Genomic DNA, 22,855 nt, shown 5'->3' with positions numbered 1-22,855 from the left:
TTAATCAACTTTGTATAATGAAAAACCCACTTTAAAATATACCCATGTTTTTAAACCTTTTTACCGTCTTTAGTTTTGGAAAACAAAACTTAAAGAAATATGTAGGTACATACAAAATTTCCAATGATTTGAGCGTGTGAGTTTGTATATTATTCCCATTTTCGTCTACGCATAAAGCAGCGAAATAATCATGATAGGAAACAATCGAAATGTGTGACTGAAAACTAAAGAAAACATTCACCTACCCAAGTGTTGAAATTATTATATGCTTATCAAATAAAACAATCTAATTTTTTTATATTACATTTTGTCCATAACTTTAGCTAAATGGTTTTAGGTATAATAGTCTGTAATTATAAAGTAATTGCTTGTACTTAACTTTAATTTACTTTCCACTTTATATCTTTTAAACGTCTTTGGTACGATACGGTTTCAGATGTTTTTAAGAATTTGTTATTTCATTTCTACAATTATGTTTTGAATACAAAAGATCACTTGATATGTTGAAGTAATAATACTAAATTTCAGTGTAGCCTTAGTGCCTAAAGTTTTAATTTTATTAAGAAATTATGACTACGAGTCTAATATTTTTGAACCTTACGATGTTGGTTAACTCAACAGTTTACAAACCATATCTTTCAACATCGGAGAACAGTAAAAACTGACAAAGTTGACAGATTAATTATAAACAGGGTACTTAGTGACCACACTGACTTCATTTCAAGCATGGATCATGCTCCATGAAGTTCAGTCAAAGCTCGTTACTATTAAGTCGCCAAACTTACCGCCCTGATATTTTTTTGGAATGTTTTTTGTCTTTTCACGAATATTCATTTAAATAAAACATTTTATAAAATAGATTTTTTGAGCATTTACTGTTACGGTTTTTGTTTTTTTTTTTTTTAGTCTTCTTGCAATTTTAAAGTAAATGTTCCATAACATAGACATAAAAGGTAGTCCTTTGCTAAGTGTTAAGATAAGACAGAAAGTATTATAAAAATCAGCCTGGTATAAACTAGGACTAATTAAGGAGAACAGAAGAAGTTGTATAGCATCTAGGCGTCTACGAGGTCTAGAGGCACTATCCAGAAAGTATTGAGAGAATTAAAAAAAAAATACACGCATTATCGAATGTCTTGGTCTGAGTCAAGGTGAAAATCATTAAAAAAAAATTTAGGTCTGGTTCCGGAAGCCTGACAATAAACGTTTGTCGCAAATCGGTGAACATCATAAATAGCGTAGAGGCACCTGACGTACTTTCAGTTTCAGGTTCAGTACTTTATTTCCAATTTTGTTAGATTAATTTCGTGCACGGAATCATAAACCCCTGTTGCAAATCTGACAGCAACTGATGTCAATTCACGCGCTGACAATTATATACAAGGGTACTTAAATAGGTCCTTCTTAAAACTTTGCAAGCGCTGTCAACGATTATCGTATAAAAAACTTCATGTAAAACGTTCATAATTGACCGTAAATGGCTCAACAGTTACAGATTAAAAAAGAAATCTTCACTGTGTTCATCTTGACCACCCCTAACTAGGGCCCAATAAATAAATATATTCATAAATAACAGACTAACTGACATGACTCACAGATCATCTGATAGCAACCTCGAATTTCGTCGTCTAACAACAAAAGGAATCCTTAGACTCATGTCTCATGATTATAATAATTTATTGCCTTGTAACTAATATTGATTCACTAATTTTTGTATGGGTTCGTCGCATTTTATCCAATTTTGTATTGTAATTGTAATTTTGACATCAACTGAAAAAAATGGTTTGCACCAAATTTCTTTTTTATATTGGCTCACAAAAACTTCATAGTTACAAGTCTTTGATTCATCGATGGTACAAAATTTTTCGGTTTGAATTTAATTATTACAATTAAAAGAGTTAAGTTTTTATGTGGTCTGCTAAAATTTCAACATTTTATTCGTATAAACACTAACGTACCTCGATTTTATAAATATTTTTCTCATTAATATGTCCCATGTCTTTCTTGACAGCCTCTCGTTGGAAAAAAACTGTGAATTTTATAAATACATAAAATAAAATTTTTACCTGTCGAATATGGGCGGATCAATCACAGGATATTACATCTTGTGCGTTCAGAATAAACTGGCACGATAAAATAAATTATGTAACCGTCATTATGTTCATTAAATAAAATATATTGAATGAATCGTTTATAACGAAAAATAAACAAAATATATTGCAGTAAGTGTCATAAATGAAAGTTTTCTTATTAAATAGAATGTTTATAGTTTTTATTTATTTCAATTAAAAAAAACAACAACAACTAAAACGTATTAGACTTATGTGGTTGAGAAATTTTCAACCGAGAGCCCTTTGGATAATTGAGCTCAATTGTTTCTACTCTAAATTATTGCTTCGCCTATTGTTCTGTTACTGTCGAGTGATACATACATGTCACCATTATCCCGCTCATTAAAAGAGCCACATTAATAAAAATACATATAATTTGATGATACATAAAGGTTACACTGAACTATTTTTATCTCAATTTAATTCTCTAAATTTAAATAAAATATCGATTAATTGCAGTTCTTTTCCAAGAATGTCACCACCTTAGCAAATATCAAGCGAAAATTTACATTGACCTAAAGCCAGACATGTTATTTGTTATTTATGAGAAAAATAAGAACATGTTTTATAACTTCGTTTTAAACCTCAAAGTTAACTAGCGAGCTCTTTGAAATCTTTCCTTTCCACTTCAAACTCCGTCCTGGCTATATAAAACATGTCTCAAAATACAGGTTATTAAAATATCGCTGATAAAGTTTGAATATTAATAGATTGTCGCTGCATTGCAGTTGCCTTATTCACTTTAATGTAAATTACAGCAAATTTCCAAATAGATGAAGTCTAGAACAACTTTACACTGAATTTAATTTTGCATTAATGTCGCAATATAATTCATATAACTTTGTTTTATGTTATAAAAAAGTTTGCTATTCGTGATTTCTGTACAAAATAGGACTAAATTTAAAACAAAGTATACAAGATATAAATAACAATGAATTTTTAATATTTTTTTTATTATAAAGTTAGTGTTTATATATGACAATAAAATATTTTTTTAAGAAAAATCATAAATTTGTTTTAATCTTTCGAATAACCTTAATTTAGAAAAAGTTATCATATACATCAAAATAGAAAACATAAGCTAGTAGTCTTTTGTATAAATTATATAATGAAATCTAAGACTTTCGCGAGTTTTATTCATTTAAAAGAAACTTATATATTTCGGAACCGTGATCACGGTTGCTGAAAAGTAATCGGACGTCGAGATTATGTAGTTTTAAAACAATAAAATCCACGTAGTATATCCGAAATATATTAGTTTCATTTAAATTACTTATATAAATGCGTTATTTTGTATTTGTTTGAAGAGTTTACAAAATGGACATAAAATACTTTCTTCCCTCTCTAAACATTGTAATAATGAGTGGAGCGCTTAGTTATTCTCGTTAAAACGTTCCCCAGCATCCTAAAATATCCAAATTCTTTGCTTAATTTGTTTTTATCTTCAGTAAAACAAATGAACCTTCAAATATTAACAGCTACTGTTAACAAGCTGGAAAGGAGTTAAACATTATTTATGATCTCATTACACGACCAATATACTACAGAATTACTGAAGCGACCGTTGTTTGCATAATACGACGTACGTACAAGAAACATCATCATCAACTGTACCACGTTACGATTAACGATGATCAAAAACTATTAATTTCCACGAAAGAGATAAAATTTTCTATATATACATAAGTAAGTATACGGTATCTTTTAATAAACAAATTTTCGGAAAAGTTATACGCTTTCAATACAGCCATAAACAGTTTTATTGGAAATTTCATGCGCGATAAATTATCATTTCTACAAAAGTATAAATTACTGGACGGCTCGTAAAACTTTGACTGGTGCTTATTGATTTCCTTAACATGAAATATATAGAATGTTCTACACATATATTGGATCTAATGAGTGTTGAGAAATTACTTTTTTATTATTTATTTTTATTAGTATATACTATATAGAAACAAAAACGTACCGTGTCATTGTAAAGTTTTTGGATAAGGTTTTAAGAACCTTACAGCCCTTTTATTATATTTAACGCAAAATTATTTGAAACTTCTTAAAAAACTTACTTTTATTTTGAGGCCACGTATAGTCGAGGACAACCTTTACATTCACGTTCGCAATAATTTAACAAAATAAAAATAATGTTGTAGAGTTAATACGTTTAAATGAAAATAAAAATGACATATATTTTGGTGGAAGCATTAAGGGATACCATTTGAAATATAGTTTGAGAAATTTAACTTTGTTTTAGTAAAAAAAACATTTTACTGGAGATAAAAATGGCCCGGAGAAATTATTTTTAGCTCACCTGCTTTATAATCTCTACATGGTTGATTTTTATAATTACTTCACTACAATAACATAAAAATTATTAATATAAACCAAAATTTATAATAGGAAGATGATTTAAAAATATTTTTTATACAAGAAAAAGCAGTGGCTTATTCGTATAAAATACTGCAAAATCTTTCAGACGCTCTTATATCAACAAGATATTACTCTTTCTACGTCTTCCGGTTGAACAAGCCATAACGAAAGGTCGGAATAAATAAATTAGAAAGTATTCTCCTACGTAATACAAATCTTATATTGCACACACAGAAAAGTAACAAATGGACTTGCGAGATCTGTATTTTATCTGTATTAAATTATTAATTATTGTTATGTTATACTTAAAATTTAATAGAAATTAAATCAATATTAAATAGTAAATATGTCTCGTCATATCTTCAAGTTAAATGATTCAATAAATATGCAATGAAGCAGAAACAACGATCAATCCACGAAGCGGGAACACTTTATCATAATCGAAATAAACTGACGGAGTAAATATTGAAAGGCCCCGGAGACTTTGAGTATCGCCCAAAAATTTCAATATAAAACATCCATCTGAATGTTTTTAAAGTGAAATCTATACCGTAGCTGAAAATATATCGTAAAGATTACGTGTACAACTAGTTTATCGAATTATTTTCTAATAAAACTTTCAAAACGAAGTACATAGTTATTTAAAATATTCTTAATCGACACGAATTTCAAATAAATCATTTAAATCTCAAATAAACGGAACGGGAATATAAAATGTACTATCAAGTTGTAAGTTCGGTTGTAAATTAAGGACAGGGCACGCGAGAATATCGTTAAAGTTTTCTTTTACAGGAAGCGGAAGTTTATGTATGGTAATATTTTCAGACCACATTTAACACGGACAAAATTTAGGATTGGTACAAAAACACATAAAACATTCATAATCGTTTGCTGCATGTAATAAATGAACGGTAATACTAAAAACAAAACCTAAAATTATATAAACAAAAAAATAATAATAAAATTCGAGCAATCCTTCAAACCAAACTCTCGTCAAGAGCGAAATGAATCATAAAATTGCTTTCAAAGTGACCTGAGTATGATTTTTACGAGTACGTATGAGTTATGATTTTTCATTGAAATTCGATTGAGTTTTTTCATACATAAAAATAAAACCAGAGAATCGATCTTATCAAATTTTTATTTATTTTCTACGAAAAAAAGAAAATGTCCAGATCATCAATATAATTTTTTCATTAAAAATAAAGCAAAATTATTTTTATTTTATTATTAATGAATCAACTAAAAGTAAGTTTTCTTTTGATGTTCAAATTGTTGCCAACATTTACTTTTCATGACCGATATTTCACAGGGTAATTGTATATTAACATCACTGTGTAAACAGACTACGAAGACTACAAGCGAGCGTTTAATACAGTCATTACGTGTTTCATTACACATTTCGAAAGCGATAAATTACCGAAAACCTTAGTCCTATTTTTTACGTAAAAATCAATGTATTTTGAGCATTACTGTTTAAAAACGCTGTGTGTACATTCGGATAAGTCACTCTGAGGCGCATGTGAGCATGAAAACTACATATTTTTTACATTGTAGTACATTTTTCATTCGGGTTAAGTCTATAATTAACTTTTTAATGAAGAACTTCTTTCAATAGGGCCTTTTCAGCTTTGTTCTTTATTACGGTCGCCAGCTCTGATTTTTTTTTTCGATAAAAGACATTTGAAATTCTTAAAGAATACATAGTTTTTTAAACTGCACTTCGGTAACGACTATTTTACAACAAAAAAGTAAGTTTATGGTTGATATTTCTGACAATCGTCAAAAGTCTGCTGCGGTCGATTAAAATAGCGGTGTTTTAGGTACTCCGTACCTTCATACTAAATCATCCGATGCCTAATAGTTGGCTTTCAGCACGTAGCGGACTCATAACTTACGGCTCGTTACTAAGGCGTGTGCATTTCAAAGAAATTAATAACGTTTGTGCCGTGATCTGAATCATTAAATCATATTTTCATATTAATTTGTACCAAAGAAATAAAAATAGTCAATGGAGTATGAAGGGAGTCCAAGAGATTCAACTATCGCATATAAAATATTTTTTATAGATTACATAATTAGTAATGAAGACCAAAATAACTGATTAGAAAAAAATTGACAAACGGCATCATAACTTAAGAAAGTATAATATATATATATATATTAATTGCAATATATTAGTGTACTAGTTTTTGCGTCTTCGTTGGCGTGGACATTAGAATTGGGTTCAAGGAGAAATGTTAAGACTAAGTATGGTAAACAACGGTCAGCGACATCCATAGTCTACTTCACGTGACTCCTTTCAAAATACAACTTTTATAACTTGATACAGTATATAAGGAATTTCGTGCATAAATTAAAGACCATATTTTCTGATTTCTGTATTTCTTTATTTGTATGAGCTACAAACATATTAGTACGATTTATTTATTCATATGTATATTACATGTAAAGCTATTAGCTAACAAATGCATCGTACAAAGTATCTTATTTTCAAAGCTTCAGAAACGATAAAACCTACTTAACGATTGAGATATAAAATGATAGGGTATTTGTTAATAACGAACGAGAACTCGTTGACACAAACGGGTTTGTTTTGTCAAGGTATTTTATGTTACCCAGATCTAGAGGGAGGCGGAACCAGGGTATATTCAATATTTAATACAAATTACTGACAGCTGTTTAATACATTTTAATTAAAAATGAACATTTTATATATATTCGAGATTTCAGAATATTATATTCGTTTGAGTATTCATATCGACATGATTATTTTTATTCGTACATAATTAAAATAAAATAAAATTCAAAAATATAATCTCTTCTCACAAAAGGAGTCTGCGCCTTTGGAGACTAGAGCAAAAAACGATATAAGAAGTACACACTATCATATACAATGTAGACACGGTAGGTTCTTTCTTATGTGGGATGAAGATAAAATCTTCAGGGATTATTCCTCTGCAATCTATACATTTAATATTATACATAACGTTTTATTGTTATGCAGAATTAGGCGACAAATGAAATGTGTAATTTATAGAAACGACAATATTTTTAAATATAATTTATATAAAGTTTTTCTATATAGTATAATAATAAACAAGCGCGGTCCGAAAAATTCAATATTCCCGTCTTATTTTCATATATTTATTTTTTTGTAATGTTGCTGTTGGCCCTGTTGCTTTTACAGCGTCATCGGTAGACTTATTTTCACATGAACATATTGTATATTAAAATCATTATAATCTCCCTGCTTATAATAATGAATCTATCTATTTATTTTTTATTTATTTAGATTTATTAACTTCATAGTGACTCCTAAATGACCAAATATTTTTTTTTCTGTCGTTCATGTCAGAGTTTAATTGTGTTTAAAGCATAAGAATTGATATTCAATTTAACTGTCTAGCAAAGATACCTAGAAACAGACAAAACTAAATTAAAATAGAGTAATTATTATACGTAATTTTAGGATATATCCCAAGGTTAAGTTCAAAACAACTTACAATTCGAATGACGGTAAGAAAACTTTTAACCCCTATTGCATGATCTAAAATTTTGTACGTTATTTATTACTGTATTCCATTCATAATCGAATTAAAAACCAAATATTACGATAACTCGAATACAATAACGGATCCGTGTATAAATTTTCAATAAATTTCATTCGATTTGATTTCCTCGATTTTCGCGTAAATCAATGATTATCGGCCTCGTCGGTAACGTTCCAACATAATGAAGACCCTAACAAATTCGAGGCCACTTTCTGAACATGAAGTTATTTAAAACATTTTACCGGCGCGAATTAAACAACAATAGTAAAACATTCAACATGTATTTCTCGTTGGAAATTTACTTGGGTCTATGTAATTAATTTGGCCATTTATTTGGCGTTGGAGTGGCGTTTGTGTTCAGTACACGCATTATTGGCTTAATCGCTTAATAAGAATTGACAGGAATTGCAGAAATTGGTGTTACAAGGTCCGCTGAGACTTGCTCTAAATGGAACTTACTTAGTATTATTGATTTCATAATCTGTAATACATATTTGTTGTTGATTGATATTCATATTAATAATTATCATAAACGGAAGTGATACTGAACTCTTCATTTTTATAGTTTGATTAAATGTCTATGTAATACATTATATCTGTTTTTTTTTTTTGTAAAAACAACAAAACTTTTTTTTTAATGGCCTGGAATATTTTTTATTAATATCTGTTCTTCCTCTTAAGTTGCTCAAAGGAACAACGTAACGAGTAGACTACAGAATTTTTTCGATTTATATAAAATATATATCTTCATTCTAAAATTTTATGGCTGACATTATATTCAAAATATATTAAATTTGTTATGATATTAGGTGTAAACACGAATTTTTAATGGCAAAGTTTATTAAAATTTTAAGAGATGATAATTCCCATTACTCAAGCGATCCGTTTCATCGAAGAATATTAGGAATTTAAGGTCAAGGCTAGAGGGCGTTATAATTTCAGCTTAATTAATTTTCAAATGACAAAACCCGTTGAAGGTTCTAGTCAAAGGAATATTATTTATGATAAAGTTAAAGATATATTGTAGAAGAAAACGAGTGGTTGTACACAATTAAAATGTTTGTTAAAATGTGCTGATCATGGCTTTTATCATAACGAGTCAACAACATGAGAGAAATAATATTATTGGAATCATTTTAATCTCAAGCAATTAAGTACAATATTTGTTGGTTTTTGTTATCACTATTATGGGTAGGGTTTACATGAGTAGGAACTGCTATGAGATATGACTGTGATTATTAATATAAGTATTTATATATTGCAATATTAATGCATGGATTAAAAATAGAGCCTTTTTTCTATTTTTTTTAATATGTTGGACAACATGATCTATAGCCCCAATCAGTGAACTGATGGACGTAGACTCTCCACACCACGCCGCTAAACTCCATCATCAGCTCTCGTCCACAATTTTTTTACGCGAGCCTAATCACCCGCCAATGATTTATAAATTATCAAAAAATAAGCCTTAATATTTATCAATGAATAACGATATTTATGAATGAAATTGAAAACTTGCCTTATATTCCATATATTCTTTATAAAATTTTATACCTTATTTATAATTTCAAAATATTAAAAAGGATAATGTCTACAATAATTTTATCTCATATAAAAGTAATGAAAAATCAATCAAGCTGTAGCAACTTTAATACACAATGCGACAAAGTATTCAGCGTGCTTTAAAACTTTAATATAAATTAAAATTGTCTAACTTTTAAACTGTCCGTATTTAGGTGCACGACGAATACTTGAACTAATAACACAGTTTGTCATATTAATATTTATCTAGTGCACTTATGGTGCACGGAGCTTAACCTGGGACAAGCAAAGGTACAAAAGAAACATTTAGTTTGGACGTAAAATCTAGTTACATTTAACTTTTTATATTAAACTTAATTCATAGAAATCTAGTAAAATTTCCAAGAAAATTAATTTTTTTTTTTCGAAAAATTATCTTTGAGTTAAACTACATATTTTGAAAAATTGTTACAGCGAGTGGAAAGCAATACTCGAATTTTCATGATCTAAACCTGCTCGCATCAATGTATTTTCATTGTAAATTTTGTCATTTAAGTTTCAGCTTAACATTGCTTTAAGTTAAAAAAAAAACATAATTGCAGCAATTTATTCCAACATTATTTACTAGATTTTGTTTCTGTTAACTCATTATATAAAATATTATGTTGTATCTCTTACAATGTTACAACAAATAAATCTTCGTGTTATGTTAAGCTTCTCGAAGACACTAGTAAATGTTATAAAGGATAAAAATATTTATCTGTTCGTACAAGTCTTTCTTGGCGACGTTTCCCTCACATTCGTCTGATATATCGCTTTGTAAATCGACTGCCATTCATAACCTCATCGAGACCAACGAGACGAGTATTCACTGGTAGTATTCTTAATCAAAACTATCTCTGCTTAAAACTCTTTTCGTACACATGACTTTCTTGAACCTTAAGCTCAGTTTTCTCTTTTAATTTTATATAACATATATGCGGGAAATTTTCTTTGCGTTAGATTTAGGTGTAAATTAAGATAAGGTATCTCAAAACAAATAGAGTGGATTTATATTAACTTTATTAACCTTAACGGTTTTTTTACTCAGACTATTTTAAAAGTTGAACTTTACGCGTTTCCGTATAAAATTCACAAATAGAAAAAAATAATTGATTAATTTTATTGGGGAAAAAAAATACTTTAATAAAACTCTATAACTTTTTAATTAACGGTGTCCTAAAACAGATGGAATCCAAAAAATACGACCGTGAGATATGTGATACTTTTGCGAACTCGGAAAGATAAAAACTGCTGTTCAATTTTGAATAACTATTATTTGGTTTCTTCAGCTTCAATAAGATAGGATTTTAACTTTACAATGCTTCAGGGGAAAAGATTGATTCAACATTTTTGCATTTAAAATTGTGCTGACGATTGAATTTAAAAAAATTTAAAACTTAAATGAGAGTACTGCGACTTCGATCCGACTATTATCAAATTTAATATTGCTTTTATGAAAAGAAAGCCCGTAACGAAGAGACCTAGCGGAGATCTGTTGTACTATCAATCTAATTAAACGGGTAAGTATATAAAAAGGTACTGGAGATTTTGAGCGCTATTTCATATTGATCTGACCTATTATTTACTATGGAACAAATAACTTTTAGTTAATCAAACGTAAGTAGTAATTCTAGCTAACATTAATTTAACTAGCATTATCTGTGAGATTCTTTGACAAATTTATAAAATAAAAAACTGTCTTTATGAGACGGCATATTTATACCTAGAAGCGGCTTTTTCTTAATCTGTTAAAAGTGAAATAAAGTATTTTTGATATAGAGATCAATAAATTATTAGAAAACAGGGAATAGTTTATTTAATTGGAACATGAACTTTATAAAACATTGATAGTTCGACCGAAATGGGCCTAAAGTCTTGGAAAAATTTTGTTTTTAACTACCGACTACGCAGTCAACGAAATTTGTCATTAAATAAAACTGTAGCCCTTAATAAAGCTTGTTTTCTTAAATTACGATATAATTTGCCTGACAAAAGTCGGGTAAAAAGCATCTTTGATAACAGGACAAAATTATTTTTTTTCGCAAACAAATTCGACGCTGTCTTTGATTTTAAATACAATTTCTCGATAGAAAATGTTATATTCAACGCGGCCGGTTGATTTCTTTAGCTTTTGTTCGTTATAATTAAGCGACAGGGATAGAATGGACGTTAGTGAGCAGCCTCATTATTAGCGCCTGTGATACCAGATTGCCGGGCGGGCGTCAATTTCACTTTATTATCATTATAAATATATATACATATATTAACATACACACATCATAATTAATTAGACGAAGCAACAAACCAATGAATACATATTAAATTAAATTCTTAAACTTTCTGTCCTGAAATACGAGTATGCACGCGAAAACTTACAATCGCAAACAAGATACATAAACATATTTAATTCTGCAAATAGATATTTTATTTTAATTTTCCTCACACACGTACCGTAGGACTCTCATGAAATCTGATATTATTCTAAACATTTGAAACTGTATTCAGTTTGACACAGTTTATAAACAACATTGTTACAACTGGCACAAAAGCAAGAAGATTAATAAAATTCCTTTATTTACTCATAGTAACTGAAATGTACCAAGAATAAAAGCACTATAGCACTTTAAATATAAGTAAGAAACGCGGAATGCATTGTGAATAACTCACACACGACCCCGCCCTCAACTATTGTGATAAAATTTTGCTGGTCATGTTGAAGCGAACGAGATTCTTAAACCAGACTATTCGATTACATTTCAAATACTGCTATAGTAATTCACAATTGTTATCATTGCTAACTCTACCAGTCGTACAAAAACTTCACTTATCCTAAGATTTTTTTTAAGAATGATCCAATCACAACTTCATTATTTTGTTTCCTTGATTTCTTAACATTTCGTTTTCAGTCTTTAAATTGAAACTTATTTCATTTCTTTCTGAGAATAAAGAGACATTTTGTATAGGTATTTTTTCTAAAATCTTTGTGGAGATAAATTAAAATCAGAATTTGGGGACATCGGGAAAATTTGTATTTAGGAATGAATCCTTTAAATGTTCTCAGTTTTTTCATTATTATTTTTTAATAAATTTTGTATTACACATTGACAACTATAGATAATTCACGATCTACTTAAGATCTCTTTTTAGGTAGAAAATATACATAAAAAGACTAACTTTAGACATCGCAACATCATCTGTAGAAAAATTGTCGTTTTATTCTTTCTTTTCATAACTATTAAAGATATCTTTTAAAGATTTGATTTTACGTGCCCTTAACTCTCTTAAATTAAACACGATTCACTCGATATTACAAGCGAAAAAAAATATCTTCTATTTCTGTCAATCCTTATTAGTACTCTGAAATCTTTCAAGGGTAGTATCGAATTATAAAAATTCAAATCACTTTAAAACTGTATTATTTTTCTCACCATTTTAACTATATTAAAAGTACAAGGGAAAGCAAAGCAATTTCTTTACTGCTATTATGTGATAGGATTTTCTTGCCCAGCAGTTTCACGATTTTGAACTTTTGTCTACAGAGTAAATATCTTTTGATATAACACTGACGTGCCCGCTGCACTTTCTGTTTTTTAATCTGTTCGCTTCCCAGTAACTATATTTATTCTGCCACATAACAAACATCTAAATGTATATATATATATCGTTTTACACTTCAACTCTACACTTAATACTTTCCGGTCACATTATAAATATTTCGGAAATAACCCTTGTTTTAAATGTTTTCTTAATATAATTTTAAATTTAATTAATTATCCGAACAAAGAATGTCCCAGAATCGCCGAATTCCAAAGCGAATATAAATCCAGTGACCTTCATTAACCTTTCAAGATAATTTTATGGTGACTTGAATTTTTAAGTCTTCAGTAATTTGGAGAGGAAAAAATTATAACTATACTTATAATTTTTGAGTAAAATTTCGGTGTCAATATTTGAAGGTGGTGGACTGCTTTGATGAAGATTTGTAGCCCAGAGGCGTTTAGAAATATTTTTTGGGTTCATATTTAAAAAAAATGGGTTCCATTTCCATAATAAATGTAAAGATAAACATATTTTGCTAGCATTCTCTTTACATGTACAAAATACATCAACGAATTAAACAGTTGTAATCCAACATAAAATACCGTTTACCGATTTATAAAACAATGAGAGATCTCTTTGTTCATACATGATTAAGAAAATTAGCAATCACTTTATACGGTTTTATGTGAGCTAATTCTGTATGGCGATTGAAAAAAATCATAATTGGCAATAGTTTAAGATCAATCAAGACAATAATTTGAAAGGAAACATTGTAAATATAAAATAACTATCAAAAGAAGATAAACACTCAATATCTGTTAAAATTAGAGAAATATGAGGGAAATTACTACTAACTGCACTATCGTAATTATTTTAATGTATAACTTATTATAAAACTAAAGCATTTGTTGCTTGTTTCGTTGAAAACGCTAATATCAGGAACTATTGATTCAAAATAGAAAGATTTTTTTTTAATTCTTTTGATATCATTTATCGAAGAAGTCTATAGGATGTAGGAAACATCTTGATGCAATGACAAGAAGCGGAACATACATAGAAAACGTGGCAAATGGCAATGATATTGAAAGTTTCCAATGAGTTTACATCAACGAAGTCACACTTGAAACATATAGTTTGGGACAAGTCTTATTTGATAATCTTGACATTTTTAATATTATAATAAATTACAACTATTATAACAAAACACATAAATATTTACCTTTAAATTACTGAAATATATTACTTTGTACACGACAACAATTCAGGAATGCTAAATAATAATTTATATGTTACCTAAACACAAAAAAAAACAATGTTGAAACGCAGAGCTGATTTATTACTTAGTAAAACAGACGGAAATAACAAGAATAAAGAATATATTAAAGCTAGAAAAAAAATTTAACTTGCAGTACGAGATATATATCTCACCTCGTCCAGCTGAAATACTACCAGGCAATGTTTTTAATAAACATATAAAAAAGGAGAAACCCGAGAAGACAGAAAAAGATACTGTAAAAATTACCAATTCATTATTCTAAGATATATTTCGAAACTTCGAAGAAAATACCCTATAGAAAAATACAGTACAAGAGCTTCAATTTTTTAATAGTCTGAATTAGCATAGAAGTTTAACAAATAGTCAAGCCTATTGCCCATTATGATGATAAATAGACATTCATGATCAAATACAAGGGATAATGGTCTTTGCACCTTCTTTATCATAAAAAAAAAGTAAAAAAAATCCTAAACCCAATCAGTTTAATGAAAACCAACAGGACTGTGACGATCTTAATGTTAAAAGAGCTCTGTGGAATTATGCGACATGTCTTAAAACAATTTTGGGAAAAGAAAAAAACTAATTTATTTAAAAGTCCAGAAACATCAATAATTACTAATCGATATCAATTTAACGGTTTAGTTTCGATCTTTTAAGGTAGATGCCAATCAATGTTATCTCAATATCTCTTTTCCATAAATTATATTTTCATATATTAAGACGACACAAGTACTTATCATACTCATTACAAAAATGGATTATTTTCCTTCTGTCTTGAGCCTCGAGGTAACCTTGCCTACTTAGGTACTTGATATTCACAGAGTAACAGCTATTTGAAACGGAAAAAATATTTTCAAATCAAAAAGTACACCGTGCCTTCATACTAAATCATCCGACAGCTAATAGTTGGCTTTCAGCACGTAGCGGACTCATAACTCATAGTGAAATTAATAACATTTTTGCCGTGATGTGAATCATTTAGGTCGGAATCTCCGTCTGTGAGTTGTTTAACTTGTAGGTGACTGCAGCAGTACTTAAAACCGAAGTCACAATTCAGCTAACTTGTAATTATAATTGTTTGTTATTCATTTATGCAAAAACTAACAATCATATGTTTATTACATTATATATTTCATTATCATATTACATTTTTTGTTACATTATTTTTTGGTCTAAATGAGCTTTTAACCTGCAATCAAAAGGCTTAAATTTTAAACGTGAAAATTATGTTGTTTTTTTGCAAAAGTTACTCACAAGCTATAAAAGATGTAATCGTATCAATAATATTAACTAAGAACAAACAAACACTAACTTCCGGAATCCGTTTTGCTGAAATATAAAAGATTCCCGGAAATCACTTAGGACTTCGCCATATATTAAAGTAAAGTTCCCTTAAACTGGTGGTTCCTTAAATAGTGCTGCTAAGTTAATAATCTTCTAGGAATATTATCCACGTCCCGTCACCCCTTAACAATGGGAGCTAATGGAATTCTGGTGTACCACAATCCACATCCAATTAAAGGGATACAATTCAGAGACCTAGTTTTTTAATTTACCGTTCATTTTATCCGTTTTATTTCTTTCTATTTGCATATATTATTAATATTTCCTTCAATTATTCTCTGTATGTACTTACATTACTTACTGAAATTAGGACACTGTAAATCTAAAATTTTATTGCATTCGTATCGTGAAAATAGCTCTTAATTTCAATTTTACTTTCAGAAAATTCTTGTATGAAAAGAATCTTTTATTATTATTAACGAAAAAAAAACAACTATATCAATTGAATGCTTTTAGGAAGGAAAATTACGAATTTATGATTACAGAACACATATAATATATTAATTCTGAAATCCTATCTGTGAATTCTGAAATCCTATCTGTGATTCGTAGGAAAGATTAGAATGTTATTATAAATAAGACATGAAAGAAGAAAATGCGGAAACTCCACCATATAAAACATACGATTTTTGGAATAACCCAATCAAATATAACAACATATACGCTTGGCTATATTTTTATTTAATTCGATAATATTGCCGACACCACAAATAAATACATAGTCACCGTATCAAAAGCATCACGAATTTTTGATAAATAACAAACTTGTTAACTCGGACGCGGGTTTACAACATCGTATATTAATTAAAATGAGCTTTGTTTGCAATAATTATACCGAGGCCTGGAAAAAGTCAGCAGCAACCCTCATTAGCGCCACAACACCAGGACTACTGGGACGACGTATGTTCACATCAAATACCATGACATAGGATTTTATATCTAATCACTCCGATATATAAAAAATCTTCGACTCATAAAAATATTACGATTGGTTAATTGTCTACTGAAGCAAATATTAAAAAAAAATCTCTAGGTACTAGCGGTTAAAGGTGAATTACACGACGTATGAGGTTTGAATAATTTCAATTGGTACAACAATAATTTAACTAAAATATTAATAAAAACATAGTTTCGTAGCATGTATCGAATGTGAAATAAATATTACTGAAATAGAAATCAACATAACAATAGCAGAGTGCTTCAATTCAATTCAATAAATCGAATTAATCAAAGGCTCGCCTTTCCAACGTAACAGTCAAACAAGAACTCAACGTGAATTCATTCCGTTAGATTTAACTTCCTTAAACGTCTCAATTTCCGAGTCGATCGAGAAATGTTGGAATTTTCATTCCGAAAACAATAAAGCCCTTATCAAATTTTCAGCCTATACGTTTTCACCGTCGTAAAGTTTTAGTGTCGGGATTCATAAAGGCTTTTTTATGAATGACATCTATAGGTGAACTATAATTTCATCAGTGGTTATTGCATAGTAAGGTGGTAAATTGATATTTACAAATTGTAAGAATCGAGGTGTTCTTATGAGTCAAGGAATAAAAAGAACTAAAGCAAAAACACTGCCATTCGACTTCTTATTTTGATACGTTATTTTGGATGCCAAAGAATTTGTTCTCCAATGCCTTAATAAAATTGATATAAGCACCTATTTAAGGGTTTGGAGATGAATAATAAAATTAAGTGTGTTTAATTTTTTCTTAATAACAGTTACATAATTTGATATACCACTGAATAAATGAACGTGAGATTCTATTAATTAAACTCTGCTCAAAGATATCCTAATGTATTACTTTCTAAGTACTCCTTATTTATTTAATTGAAAATGTTAATGAATAAAATTAATCATACAAAGTTATGTAATTTGTTTTTCTACACAAGTAAATCTCGCGACAAACTTTTATGTCATGTAAATTGTATGACAAAGGGATCGTGGAAGTTTTAAAATAAAAAACGTCTTACTTGTTTACCTTTATATATACATATTTTTACCTGCTAGTAATCACTGGACATTATTTCCGAGTTAGTTTTAAAAAGATTTCATTTGATAACCGTGTGGTAGAAATTCAATAAAAAAAATTACTTGTCCGCCATCTTGGATTAATTATGACGTCCCTAAATAAGTTTAGCCAGACAATCATCTAAACTAGACGTGTTAACAAAATTACTAATAAATCGGTCGAAGATATCTGCATGAAAATTTAGTTGCAAGATTTCATCCGTACAAATTACGCATATATGTAGATAATATAGAAAATAAGTTTAGGAAGGTAGTCCCAAAAGTAATGATTATCGGATATTTGTAGAGTTTGTTTTTTGACTATCCACTAGTTTAATATTTAAAAAAAAACATAAATAGACTAGAATAGAATAGAAAATGGAGAAATTCGAAAGCAGAGCTTGCGTCAAGTACCTACATGGGTTTGAATAAATATCTGCAAATACAGATGGGCCTCGTGAAAACAGTGAGGGATTCTGCTCCTCCATATTCTATAATTCCGCGCAGGGCAAAAGAGTTGAAACTGGCTAGAACATCCATAAGGAAGTAACATCGGGAAAAATATCCATCCACGTCTCTCACCGCAGAAAACGTCTACTGAGTCAAAGATGTCGTATTGGCACTTCTAAGCATGGTCATAAGGCAAGTGTCTGAAGTCAAAGAGATATTAACATGGCAGAATTTAAAGAATTTTAACAAACGAATAGGATGTGAAAAGGGTCTCTCAGAGACCGTTGGAATCCGAGAAGGTAATCCGACAAAAAAGGAAAATACCAGTAGACTGATCGCGAGTAAACCTAAAAAATTTCGAAACGAAATAAGTTATTTTTCGTTTCTTAGCCGTCGCTGAGGTCTGGTGCTGAATCCATTATTTTGGTTCAGAAAGCAAACAATACTCAATGACTTTTCAACAAGCCTCTTCCCCCACGGCAAAGACATTCAAGGTGTGAGGTTCAACAGAAAAGAATATATTTTTCGTTTATCGGGACGGTAGAGGAATTATAATGTGGATTATTTGACATTGTGGGAGATCGTTAAAAAATACGAGTCAATATACCAGTTGGAATGTTTTTTCACCAAAAAAACGGCACCGGCTTTTACAAGTGCCAAGTACATTAGAAGTAAATAGTAAAGCTTGTAATACATTTTTCATAACTAAAGTAGGTTTCTTCTTATTTACTCAACTATCTATAAAATTCAATTTGAACCTGTCCAGCCGTTTCAGAGATTAAATGTAAAAACAGACAGACAAACCAAAATTGAAAAAATATTATTTCAATATCACAAACAGGTACTCGAATGTTGATTCCAATGATAACAGTAAAAAAAAAAAACCAAATCGTTAAAATACTATTCGCCAATGACCGATATAAAATCAGTTTTAAGAAATTCCATTACTGAAAACTGCTGGCTTGGGAATGCAAAAAAGGTTAGGTTAGACCCTAAAAGCAGTAACAACTTCATGAATAGTTCCCTGCTTTATATTTTATTACATATTTATTTGAAATTTTATTAACAAGAATCATAGTAAATATGGATTTTAAATATTCGATATTTTAATCGTAAAAAAATATTAAAGATAAGTGACAAACTAACTTTCCGCCCTTTTCTTATGATCAAGTAATCATTCTGCGTTAATAAATTTTGTGAATGACAACCTTTTGACGACTATTATTTTTGTATGACAATGTTAATACTGTATTAATAATAATGAAAATACGATTTTCAATAGATGTATTGACAATTTATTTGAAGTTGGCTGTTACTTTGATATCGGAAAAATGATGAAAGCATCGTTACTCTCAACAAATTAATATTTGTCATTTGATAATCTATTAAATAAGAATTCCGAAAATAAATAGCAATGTACTACCATCGATTTAGTGCAGATATAAAGTGTATGTGTCTTATTTATGTGATAGTTATGTACAGTAATATAAATATTTATTTATTTTACATATATACTTCGCTCGGTAACTTATTGCTGTGGATACTATATGTAGTCAAACTCGATTGCCATATTTATATCCCGCAAAAAGAAAGTACTTTAAGCTGGTCTATTAGGATTGTTTAAGCAAACTTTATCGACAGGAGTGTATTGAAAGAAGTGGCTAAGTGATACTCACTTTTTCATTAGCATTTTTCATTATTTAACCCTTCTAAACAACATGCCATATATTTCGTCAACTTTAAAACTATTACTTGTATAACCATTCTAAACATCATATATTTCCTTAACTTTAAAACTATTAATTGTATTTAATGATTAATCATTATTTCCTGTGATCGGCTGAATCATTCCAAATGAGACGTTAATCCCACATTCAGGGAACATAGAATCAATCCAGACTCCGATATCCCATTTATTATGAACGGGATGAAACTAATCCGCTCCGCTGGACATCTCGTCGAGCGATCCTTGCTCAGTTTTCATTATTATTATTTACATATATATATAAAATTATTCTTATTTAATTTCGTACAATCATTACGTTTTAAATTTGTATGCCATTTATCATTTTTAATACACCTAATTAATATGAAAAGAAAAATATGCTTCCTTTCAAAACCAAAAGCACCTATGTCTCACTTCAATTTTTTTTTATTAGATTTGAACTATTGTATGAGATGATATAATTCGTATGTTTGATTTAGCAAAATATAATATATTTTTTAATAGTAATCAGGCAACGAGAATACGAAAATTCAAATTCATAGACGTTCTATCGTTTTCAATGTGGAATGTTGTTAAATGATTCTAGTAGCTTCTTTTTAATCAAGAATTTCTGCAGGCAATTTTCGACTTGTGTTAGATTTTTACAAAAAGAAATAAACGAACTAGTTGAGCTTTAAGTGCGATGACGTCACGGTATTATCAGAAAAGTAAGACGTCCATTAGAACTTGGGCTCACGCGGCTCACAGCGGGAGTCGGACGTTAGCGAAATTTATTACATGAACACTATTCCTTGTTTTTATATAGAATATATTTTCTCATATAGATTTATATAACAAACAATACATAATGTATACACCAAGAGATAAACATATGTTAGGTTTCGATCTATTTTATAGCATACAATAATTCTCAAAAATATGAGATATCAAATTAATTAATTGAGTGTTCTCACTTACTTTATCGCTTGTTTCAAGGTTCAGAATGAATTTAAAGTATTAAAGAAAAGTCAGCTACGTCGAAAGTGCCAAAGCATTCATAAGTTTCATTAACAGGGTCTAAGTGTCAAAGCCACTATGACCACATTGAGTAGTGCAATGCGCAGTTCTTTACCAGACCTAGAATACATTTTGCCAATGCATTCACCAAAAGCCAAATTTAAGGCGTCAATTTTTTTTTCTTTATTGTGAATGATAGATATTTGTAGAGCTTAAAAGGATTTTTTTTACAAAGGAGGTTTAATAGTTCCAGCTAGCTGGGTCTTGTCCTCTTGTCCTGTTTGGGGCGACGAAGCGAATCTCGAAATTCCAACAAAAGGGTTCCAAAGAATAACTACGGTTAGTACGTGGGCATACTTCTAAAACTATTTAGCTAACTGTTTCTCCGATAAGAGATTTTGAGTGGTTTTAAACTTAGAACATGTCTCTTTTCCCATTTTGTGGCATCAAGAAAATTATGTTAAAATTACATACCAATCTAATCGCTATTGTATTAGTATTTATCTAGCAAACGAAATATTAAACCAGCAGTTTGCATTGTGGCACTAAGTACGGATAGTTTAACAGTTACAAAAATTTTCACATGTTAGCATTAACGTTGGATTTGATCTGGCGGTAAGAACGCATGGTGTTGATTGAAATCTATATATGCGTCACAATACATTTCCACAAAGGATTGATGGTTAACATAAGATTATTTATTCTATATATAATCCAGTTTTATATTTTATGGTAACATATTTATATATTCTTTTCCTCCCAAAATTTTGGTTAGGAAATTCATTTTCGTTTGTATGCGTACTCAAAGTATAAACAGATGCTTTTATTTCATTGATACATTAACAAGCTATTGCCCGCTACTTTCTTTGTGTATATTCGTTGTTTATGATCCATACTCTAACATATTGAATAAATGATATCCTAAGTTATCTCACAAAAAAAATATCCATATGAAATAAAATATAAACGTTATAATGCCAAGTTGCAATATCTATATATAAAATTGTTAGGTTGGTTTGTGTATGCTACGAAAACACAAAATGTTCCGAAACGATTCAGCTGAAATTTTTGACGCGATATACAACACGCTTCGAGGATTGTTTTTATCTATTTTTCACGATACTAACATACCCATTAACCAGCCAAAACTCGGCAACAGCACACGAATCGCAGTCAAAAAATTAATGAACAACATAGTGAAAGCAACCATCTTAACGGGGCATTTCAAAGGTGAAAATGTCCTCATTCCTGGCGTTCCCATGATCCCGAACGATACGATACGAACGAACGAACGAACGATGCTTTAAAACATTTCAATTCTCAATTCGATTGGCGTTCGCAGTCACAATTAACAAAGCTCAAAGTCAATCTTTAGAAACGTGTGGCCTAGATTTGGATGTGGATTGCTTTGCACATGAACAATCGCATTTTGTGTGTTCCCCTGTGGGAAAACCAGATAGCCTCTATATGTACACAAACAATGGGAAAACAAAAAAATGTATATCCAGAAGTATTACATAATTAAACTTCAATAAAACTTAAGCTGTCTTTTGTTTCCACAGCGAAGTGTGACAGGGCTAGCTAGATCTTTATAAAACAAAAGTTATTTGCACAAACACACTTGAAGCTCATTATAATTTATACAGATTCAAATATTTGAAATAAACTTTATTCTCATTTTATTATTAGTGCTGCCATCTATTAACGCCAGCTATAAATGTTACTGTCAGCATGACATACAAAAACTACATTAAGTCTTACACGTTTACCGGTCTAAAACTCCAACAACTTCTAACGCTTATCGATAGATGGCGCTCTTTTCAAAACTATTTACCACTCCACCTAAAGATTAAGGACTAAATATAAATACTTAACATTCTTCTTTGGAATTTCAGTACACATAATTTTTAATAGATA

At 29.6% G+C, this 22,855-nt stretch overlaps 1 protein-coding gene across 3 annotated transcripts in view; it reads right to left on the bottom strand.

The window, feature by feature from the left end:
- Positions 1 to 22,855, bottom strand: part of LOC116779344 (uncharacterized) — a 188,435-nt gene that overhangs the window by 164,729 nt on the left and 851 nt on the right. The window lies entirely within an intron of this gene.

This window comes from Danaus plexippus, chromosome 2, assembly GCF_018135715.1.
Source record: "Danaus plexippus chromosome 2, MEX_DaPlex, whole genome shotgun sequence".
Taxonomy (NCBI): Eukaryota; Metazoa; Arthropoda; class Insecta; order Lepidoptera; family Nymphalidae; genus Danaus; species Danaus plexippus.
The sequence above is the reverse complement of the archived record's forward strand: the minus strand, read 5'-3'. Positions and strand labels throughout refer to the sequence as shown.